The sequence below is a fragment of the Drosophila elegans genome, unplaced genomic scaffold, assembly GCF_018152505.1.
Source record: "Drosophila elegans isolate 14027-0461.03 unplaced genomic scaffold, ASM1815250v1 contig_5, whole genome shotgun sequence".
NCBI classification, from domain to species: domain Eukaryota; kingdom Metazoa; phylum Arthropoda; class Insecta; order Diptera; family Drosophilidae; genus Drosophila; species Drosophila elegans.
Window position 1 is genome coordinate 326,411 of NW_024545887.1, and position 10,617 is coordinate 337,027.

Consider the following 10,617-nt stretch of genomic DNA (forward strand, 5'->3'; position numbering starts at 1 on the left):
CCATGAAAAACTCTGTTTGCCATTAACAAATCCTGATTCCCACAAATTCTCGCAAACGGACTTAAACGGTGCATCCAAAACTTTCTGTTCTTGAATAACTCTAAATGTAGCTTCATGTCTTTTTATCGCAAGAGGCTTTTCCTCACTAAATATTTCATTGGGAGAAGCGATCTTGAACGCATTAATTAACAGATCTTGGAGTTTTGTTTAACAACAACTTAAACTTTACCGATCACGGTGGTATAATTGTCGGTAAGGTAAGAGGAGCTTTTGCATTTTTCAGGCTCTGGTCTAAGGAATTTGAGGATCCCTACACCACAAAGCCATTTTACATTTCTTTTGCTCGACCGATTTCATAATAGTGTTCGGGCGTATGGTCCCCTCAACACACTAAATATCAGGACCTTGTTGAATCGGTTTTTTTTGTTCGCTTTACTTGGATTAAACTGGGAACCACAACGCACCTGCCATCTTACGACTGCTCTTAAAATTTGCCAAACTAATTTTGAAAAGCACGTTTTATGTTCACTTTATAACGAAGTGTGATTTGAAAACACAAACAAAACAGGTCAGTCTTAATGTTCCCAGTATGTCAATCTGATGTCAAACGACATGTCGAGCTCATATTCAACACCGCGAATATTTTAATCAAAAAAGGGAGAAAAATAAAAGAAGCCGGTAATTTAGGCATCAAGAAATTACAATTGTGTTTAGGAGACAATTTGTTTAAATATATCCGTGTAAAATATTTTAAGCAAGTGGAAAATAAAACCTTACAGACATTCGAAATGCTTTTACCCCAAAAGTTACAAAGTTGACAAAAATTCGATCAAACAAATTTTTAAAGAATATCACGATGATTCATTGTGGCCACCCGGGAATCAATCGTATAACCAACAAGAGTAGACAAAAATATCAATAGAAAAACATGACCAACGATATAAAAACTTAAATTAAAAATTGCTCTTATTGCATTAAATATAAAACTATAAAACATAATAAAGAACCTTGTGACGATCCTGTCTAGGAGGCAGGTACGACACATTTACATCGTCTTAAGTTTAAGAAATATATAATGGAGATCATATATAATATTAAGTTATAGTTAAGTTCAGGACCAGTGTGGCAACGCCTACTGATATTGAGCCTAGACGCAGAATATACTAAAAAAGTAAGAAAAATACTACCACAAATCCCGAATTTACAAATTTCTTGTAAAGGACTTCTGGATCAGACTGAGATCTGTACCCCGGCCAGAAAGCATCCTTACAATCTTTAAATATTATAGATACCCTTACAAAATTTTTTGACACAGTTCAAATAGATACAATAGGATCTTTTCCGAAATTAGAAAAGAAATCACAATCATATGTGACCTAACTAAATAACTTACATCCGTTCCAATCCCATCTCAAAACAATTGTTGAAAGTTGTATTCTTGTAATGAGGATGCCCATAACGAACATAGGTACAGAGTAAAAAAATAGTATGTTCCAAGAATTATGTAAACTTTTAAAAATTAATCATAAAACTTCAACACCCCATCACCACCAAACAGTTGGTGCCATAGAAAGATCCCATAGAAGCTTATACAAATATGTTCGCAATTATATTTTATCAAATCAAATTGTTGGGACATTTGTGTCAAGCTTATCGGCTGTGTTTATTTCTGATCTTCCGTATTTATTCAAAATTGTATACAAATTTGTTAGGCAAAGATGTCTTTCAATTTCAAGCCATCTCTGGAAATACCTGTTGTAAAAGCAATATTGACCCCCGTGTGAGTAAGCATTTGGAGTTTGCCAAGGACCAAATCAACAGACCACCGGTCAATAAAGACGAAGCTTTCAAAAAAGTCGTAAGCCAAGATCCTAGGAATGTCAAGGCGATTTCCTTTGATGCCAATAGGTGCATCGCATCTCGGACAATTTCAAGCCATCTCTGGAAATACATGTTGTAAAAGCAATATTGACCCCCGTGTGAGTAAGCATTTGGAGTTTGCCAAGGACCAAATCAACAGACCACCGGTCAATAAAGACGAAGCTTTCAAAAAAGTCGTCAGCCAAGATCCTAGGAATGTCAAGGCGACAATTTCAAGCCATCTCTGGGAATACCTGTTGTAAAAGCAATATGACCCCCGTGTGAGTAACCATTTGGAGTTTGCCAAGGACCAAATCAACAGACCACCGGTCAATAAAGACGAAGCTTTCAAAAAAGTCGTCAGCCAAGATCCTAGGAATGTCAAGGCGATAAAAAGGTAAATAACCTCAGGAAAAGAACGTAAGCGGTGGAAGTAAGACTTTCTCATCGTAGAACAGTAGCTAAGCTATTCTGTCTGATGATGACGATGATACAATGACTATTGATCCTATCACCAAACCTGAGCTTGGCCATGGTTTAACCGAGCCTTTCTAACTCAACTTTCCTGCGGTATCACCAAGCAATGCTTCTTCTCATACTAAAACTAAAAAACGCGATCCCCGCCCCCTCCCTTTCTGCTGAGGGGTGTCACTGATTTTCGAAAACTAATTGCTTTATTTTCATTTATGACTACAGGTTTTCGCCTCAAGATGACTGGGCGATCTTCCTGTAAAATAACTGTTGATGATGGAACTGTATACCGTGTGGTCCAGAAGCTATTTAAGGATAATGGAAAGAAAGGACCTTTTGAGTCGTCATCAAGGGTCTTCATGCGGAATTACTACGAGGCTTAAAGCCTTAGGGCACAATCTTTGCAGTGTATACAACCCCCTGGTGAGAATGGCATGGCGAAGCGGGATATAGGTGAAAGTAAAACCGAGGTGAAAGTAAAACCGAGAGAAAGGGACCTTTAAGGTGTTTCCGATGTCAAGAATTTGGGTATTCTAAAAATTGTTGCTCACTTTTGTCAAAGTGTTCCAGATGTGCTGGTGACCATAAGACGAATGATAAGGATAAGTGTCTGGCCACGAAAAAAGAACAGTTTAAATGCATTAACTGTGGTTTTTATCATAAAGCTTCCTCCCGCCGATGTGGATCGCAGCTCGATTCAAAAGCTTGTCCTTAATCCTGCTTTGCCCCCGGCTCATAATGCTATGTTTACCTCGCGACCTTCTGTATCCTCAAGTCAGCCCTTGCCAATGCTGTATTCGCAATAATGTATTGCTCCCGCTAAGCCAGCCAAACCTTGAAACTACTAAACAACCTGCCCAGGACAGGCTTCTGGAAGTTATTGATAAGTTAAGGATGTAATTGACAAACTGTTGGTATGATTTGACCAAATGATGTCGATGATGACGGCGACGTTGAAAATGCGTGATGTTTAAGCATGCCACCCCGCTGGGGTCGACGCATTGCGATGACTTATTACGGACTAAATATCGTAGTTTGGAACGCCAACGGCTCTGTTGGCAAATCTCTGGAGGTTGAGCATCTTCTCCAGGAACGCAAAATTGACATTCTTCTTGTTTCGGAGACACATTTTACCAGCCGTTCTTTTTTCCGTATTTATGGATATGCTGTATACTCCGCAAACCACCCTGATGATCAGCATCGTGGTGGTGCTGCCGTTATCGTTAAGTCCTCCCTCGATTATCACTTAAGCGCCACAATATTAGAGCCTCATTTGCAAACAGTTGTCACTGGGTATAGCAGAATTTCATTCGGTGCTGTCTACTGTCCTCCTGGTCACCATCCTGCACCTGTTTGGCTCTGTGGGTAATCGCTTCCTTATTAAAGGGGGAAGGCGTTCGGAGGAACACTCTAATGTCGGTTGTTTCCAACTCAAGTATGCAGATTCTGGCCACTGGCGGACAAACGCATTTTCCATGTATTAATAACCACCTTCCAACGGCTAGTGTTTTTGCTGTGTACAGAGGCATCCCGTGTAGCTTCCTTGCTATCTCGGAGTGTCCGGGGTTTTCCTGTGATTATATTCTGATTTTGATATATCTCTGCGTTGCTGCCTATACGGTCGTTACCAAAACCAGGCTTCTACCTCGTGGTTCGGATATTAGAAGTTTCAGAGCCCGACTTTCTGCCTGACTCAGGACCAACCCTCTCTTGCTACCGTGGACGAATTTGATTCTTTTGCTGAGTTTAGTTGACCATATCCACCAAGCTGCCCCTCCTGCTAGAAGTGTTTCTATTCCTCCACTATCTTGGTCTTGGTCCACCATCTTGGTCTCCGCCAAAAGTTGCTGCCTTGGCCAGAAAAGCTCATGCACTCCGCCGCGTCTGGATGAGGGCGAGGCATACCATCGACATGGCAAGGTGGAAGGCTTCTGTGTCAGAACTTAAAAATGTTCCCATTTCGCCAAGTCTGAATGCTTTATGGACAAGCTCAGTGCAATTTACCCTAACCAGAATCAGGGGTATTCGCTGTGGACCCGCAACCTAAAAAGACAGCCGCTTCAGAGATTACTGAAGTATTTGCACATGATTTGGAAAATCGCTTCACTTCATTTGACCTTGCAAAAAGCCAAGAAGTCCAAACAACTATCTCCGATTAGTCTCCTATCCTTTTTTTCCAAGATTTTTGAGCGGATGACTAGGCCAGTTTGGCTTTCGTAGTCGCCATTGAGCTGTTGAGCAAGTGTACAGAGTATTGGGTGCTTTGGATTATCGTCTTTCTTGAACATCAGGCCTTTAATAGAGTTTGTCACGAAGGTATCTTTTACAAACTAATGCCACTTGCCTGAAGGACTATGGAAGCTAATCGTATCATTCTTGGATAAAAGGGAGCTTGCTGTCGACATCCGTGGACATCGTTCTGGACTACGCCCAATTCGTGCTGGGGTCCCGCAAGGAAGCGTCCTTGGGCCGGTCCTGTATACAGTTTATGCATCGGATCTTCTTAACCCAGTTGCACGCGGTACACTCCTGGTCACCTATGCAGATGACACTGCATTTCTTGCAGTTGGTAGTACCTTATCATTTGCCTCCCGGCGGGTCCAAACATGCTTAAATGAATTTGAGTGTTGGGCTTCTCGGTGGAACATTGCACTGAACGTCGACAAAACGCAGCACGCCACTTTTGCTCTCCGCCCTGGCCGTTCGCTTAGCCTTGATAAGAAGAGTCGTAAGCATGAAGACAAGGTGACCTACCTTGTTGTAACATTGGACTATCGCCTTTGTTGGAAAGGACAAATTGACCACGTCGACGCCGTCTCCGCAGAAAGCACCCAGCGGACCTGTGGTATTTTGGCCGTGATAGACATGGGGGTCTCTTATAACAACACAAGAATACTGACAAACTTTAACCTGCCCTGCACCTAATACCCGAATATTTGGGATCTTTGAACGAAGACAAGGACCATCGTTGTGTGGCGTGTAAAATAAATAATTCACAAAAAAAGGTATATTTGGCTTAAATCTTTCACCTACTGCTATAATACAACCCCGTCAACAGTACACGGGTATTGTTCCTTTGAATTAGTATTTGGAAAAAGTCCGACACAATATTCATTTCTACAGACCACAACAGTAATTCCCTTATATAACCATGAAGCCTACGATAAGGAAGTTAGATATAGACTTTTAATAGCCCAAAACAGAACAAATCCATTTATGCAAAAATAAAAGGAAAAACAGAACTACTAATTATAATGAGAAAAGGTATAATTAAAAAACGAAACGGGACATAAGCTAGACAACGCTTGTAAAGGATTTCATCTATTAGTCAGTATGGATGAGGATTAGAGGATCACAAAAAGAAGTAAAATATTATTATAATTTCTTTCAGAATAATTGTATTCTCTAATTATATCGTTTAAAAAATATAGTTCTCGAACTACATTGTTATTCACTACTGCATGTGTTTACTGTATCTTTGTTATCGTGAGCATTCTGTAATTGTACTCCAATACAAACAGCTAATAACATTTTTGATCATTTCAAATCTTCATATAACAATCAGAAGAAATCTGAATCTGAACTAACACGAATTCACACAAGTGTCTCCTCCGCTAAGCACTGTGATCAGACGGCTCAGTTATGTCGGGTCAGCATAAATTTCTTTGGCAACAGCTTGGCCGCTGCTCATGTGCTGACGGATAATCCTATACATACTAACCAAATCACCTATGGTCTTAGGTGTAAATTTGAAACACATTTGAATAAAGAATCATTCACTGTTGGCTGACCATACGGGCAACATTCACTAAAACCTTAAAAGCTGGCGTTCGCATTTAGTTTCAGTATCGGACCATTACACTACACTCCTGAGCTAAAAAATACTACTAAGTCAGTGTAAACGACTTCCTAAAAAGTATGCTTCTGGAACTCGTAACAGCACACTGCAGGTTAACAGTGGCACTGAAACTGCGCTGTTAAATAAGTTCGAAGAAGACGAGGCCCCCGAGCACCGATGGAAAGCAGCCTGGTGCCGAGAAGCAACGGTCCAAAAAAAGCGTCCCAGAAAGAGCTGAGAACTGGGGAAAATGCTGGACGAGATGATCCGTAAATTCACGGACACTAACGGCAACAACAAGAAGGTTGTTGGCAATGTCTCGCAGGCCACGATTAGCTCGGTGCAGGAAATGAAGGAGTGCAGGGTGAGAGCAACCAAAGGTTGGGCGCAAGGATCTGCACCTGATGTAGCATCTGCAACGAAGTCTGGAAATGGGGGAGCCAACACCAACAGCAGACCCAAAGGAAGCCCTAGCTGCAACAGACTAAGCCAAAAAACAAGAAGAGCAAACGTAGCGCTGAGAGCGAAGCCCAGAAGTCAGCGACCAGATGACTTCCTGGTCAAGTGCAGCGAAGGCTCCTATAGATATGCTGATGATAGTCAGGTGGAACCGGTTGGCAGGGCGTAAAGGTGCAAGGCATCCGAAGGACAGCGGAGCTGGTTGGCAGGGCCTACATGACAAAGCACAAGACATCCGAAGGGCAGCGGAAGACTGCTACTCAGGATGCAAAAGGATCTGTCAAAGGTGGCTGTCGTGCAGGTTGAGATCCACGACTTGGATGAGATGACCAGCGGCAATGGGCTCCTGGCGGAACCCAAACGGCGACCAGAACAGAGGATCCTGGAAAATGGCAAGACCAGGGTTGGGTGAGTCGTCTGCCGCATAAGGGTGTAGATGTTATACAGGCATGGGCTATGGGCACACCTCCGCCAGTCTTGGATGAGAAGCAGGCCACAAGCACATCAAGTATACCCAAAGCAAGCCAAAATGCATTCTTTGCTCCAAAAGAGACAAATCAGAGAGAGATGTTAACTGAAGTCTTTTCCTTCGCGGACTACTGCGCAAGGGGATTTCGGACTACCTCATTCAAAAGATAGCCGACTATTTAAGGGAACGTGTACTTATCTACAGCTCCGATACTGGACTGCACGGGCACCAGGTGACCGGAGGTGTACCCCAAGGCTCGGTACTTGGACCCATCTTGTCATTTATGACGAGAACCTTAGGCTGGTTCTACCCGATGGGTGCACTTTATTGAGCTTTGCGGATGACATAGCGTTGGTAACGATGGAAAAAGAAAATGCATCCGGTCCATCGACATGTTTATGAGCTGGCTCGCTGGCAAAGGGCTTCCTTTGACGGAGCATAAAACGGAGGCGGTGCTTACGCACAGCAGAAAAGCCGTCGGGGTTCTGATCGACCACAGGCTGCCATACAAAGCGCCAAAGGCGACAGCAGCGATTTCAAGGATGTTGGCCCACATGAGAGGGCCAAAGCAGCACAGAAAGCGACTCATAGTCACTGTGGCGACTTCAACGATTCTATAGCCACGCCCATTTGACCCGAGGTTATGAGTTGAACTTTGGCAGGAGAGACGGACGCACAGGCTGATCCCCAGCATAGCTCCTTGGCTTAACAGAAGGCATGGACAGGTGGATTTCTGGGCACGGTTGCTTCAAGGCGAATCTTTCATGTTAAACATGAGAGTGATCCCATATGGAGAGTTCTGCGGCAACACCACCAGCGAAGATGCAGAGAATGCATTTTTTGCCCGCCCCTCTACATATCTGACCGCCATTCGCCTCGCGTAGAATATCCTTGCGGCAGTTTCGCGGGAGCGCCATCTTTTCTTTTTATTCTTTACACCATCCTCTATCTTCGCAACCATTTATCTGTTCTTTAAATATACAAGTATATATGTATATATTTAAGCTTCATTCAAATAACAACAAAAACAAAAAGCGGCGAAGAAAAGGTTACAATCTTTACCATCCGCCAACGAACCAATTCATTCTCCCGATCGTTCCAAACGTAGATCCTTTGTCCCCAATTACTCTTTAAACATGCACAGATTTAAAAAGCAATAAAGAACAGCTGAACACAAAAAGCTCCTGGCTAAGATTTAATTTCGCCCTCGATGATAATCGAGCTACCTACATGTGCAGTTATCTGGACTACTATAATTTTTAATTCTATACCTAAATGGGGCTACTTTCCTCCCCAATGGAAAAAATCAGTTATAACAATAATCCCGCGGCACATCGAATATTGCATCGATTGCGTTTGGCTCGACGGATCGGTTTATAAAATTAAGGTCCTTATGCCACAAAGCATTCACAGTTTGCTTGAGTCGTATCTCACAAACAGACTCTTCACCGAACTTATAAAAAACCATCTCGTGGTTGTAAAAAAAAAGACTAGCTGACTGGCGTATACAAGTCAACGAGCAAAAATTTAAGCATATCACGTTTAGGATCAATTGAGACATTCGCCCACTTTTAGCCCTTAATAATAAACCAATTCCACAAGTAGACAAAGTAAGCTATCTTGGTATCCACCTAGACAAGCGACTTACCTGGAGAAAGCATATAGAAGCAAAGAAGACCTGCCTAAGACTGAAGGCCAACAGTTTTCATTGGCTTATTAACTCCCGCTCTCCGCTTCAACTTGAATACAAAGTATTACTGTATAACTGTATAACAATCTAAAATTCTGAGAACAATCACTGGTGTCCCCTGGTATATTCGCAACGCCAACATCCACAGAGACTTGAATATAAAACCCGTCAAAGAAGAAATAGAGAGCAGAAAAGTTAACTATATAACTGTCAATACATCCAAATCAACTAGCCGACTTAATTATTGTTAGCAAAGTGAGATTATCCAATAAATAAAATTCTATACCACAAAAGAAAGAAGAAATTCTTGACCTTCAACTGTTAGCGGTGGGCGAGTCTCTGTTCGCTCTCAGCTTGAAGTGTTTTCCAGTATGGTTCCAGTTTGGCAAATGATGGCATCTTAAATTGGCTGGCTGTGTATCAATTAGCGTTCCTTTTTGTTGTGAGCTAGAGTTTAGAACTATGTATTTAAAATAAAATCTTGATTATTTGATGATTTTTGAGTCTACATACAGATTCCTCGACTTTTTGGAAAATACATTTTTATATGGGTTAAACCCAAAATTAATTTATTAATTTTCATCACTTTTTAGAATACTCTCTATGAATACATATTGGACGCAATAGCGAGACGTGGTGACAATCGTGGCAAAAGTCTTATAACTGATTATACAGTTTTACGAAAAGTAGGTATGCCTAATAAAATTGTTAAACAAATTAATCGACAAAATTAAAATAGATTTGGACCCATCCCAAAGTTTTAGAGGACGCTTGGAAAAATGCTAATAAGGTAAGTGACAATTTTGTAATGTTCGTTTTGGAACCATATTTTCGGCTACATTTAAATTACCTTTCAGGGTAGCGGGTCGTGAACTTTTTTTGGCAGGGAGATTCAAATCAGGACAAGCTTAATTGCATGACTACGGCAGATAAGACTTGATTTTTACTTTAATTCGGCAACACAAATTTGATGGCACTTCTCTGCTCAATTAAATCAGACATAGCACACTGGGCCCGAAGTTTAGCCAAAAGTCGTTTTTTTTTAATTGAGAAAATTATTAAAATAAGAAAGAATAAGTAAAATAAGAATTTATTTTTAAAGTTGCAAGATTATGCAATATTGAATACAAAGTCAAAAAATCTAGTTGAAAGAGATGAATACTTATCTTAACGAAATGCATCATTGCATAATGTCAAGTAAAAATTTAACTTAGCTAAATTTCTTACTTTTTTATAAATTACCGAAAAAAAACTTTAAAATATCATGAATTTTCTCGCAATGGCATAGAATTAGAATTTAGAAATACTTTCGGGTACCCTTCGGAAATGAAGTGTTATGTTATGTTATTTTATTTTCTCGTACGAGAACTAAAATAAACATATATATATAATAGTGCATGCGCTGCAAGGGCCCGTATGAAGACGTCATAAAGCATTTTAAATTTAAAAGATATTTAACCAATATAACTATTATATATAATATTTTACTTTTGATGATGCTGATTCAAAGATGAAACAGAAAAAATATATATATTTTTGTTGAATCGATTATTTTACTAATATCGGCGCCGCGGGCACAAAAATGTGAAATTTTTTAAAGTAGATAAATCTAAATCCTCTTAAAATTTTAAAATGTGTATTTTAAGTTGATAAGTCTAAAACCACTTAAAATTTTTAAATGTGTGTTAAAATGATTTGTTTTTGGATATAAAATATGCATATATTAGATATATTTTCCGAATTTGTTTTGGATTTACTAAAACTTGAAAATCCCTATAATTTTATTTTAAGTTGGTTGATAAGTTCAATCTTTTAAGAACATAATTTCCC

The 10,617-nt window shown here is 40.4% G+C and overlaps 1 long non-coding RNA gene across 1 annotated transcript; it reads left to right on the forward strand.

The window, feature by feature from the left end:
- Positions 1 to 9,384: 9,384 nt before the first annotated feature.
- On the forward strand, positions 9,385 to 10,332 carry LOC121467680. Its single transcript, XR_005977764.1, has 3 exons — positions 9,385 to 9,473; positions 9,527 to 9,577; positions 9,645 to 10,332. It is a non-coding gene; the product is annotated as an uncharacterized LOC121467680 (long non-coding RNA).
- Positions 10,333 to 10,617: the final 285 nt, after the last annotated feature.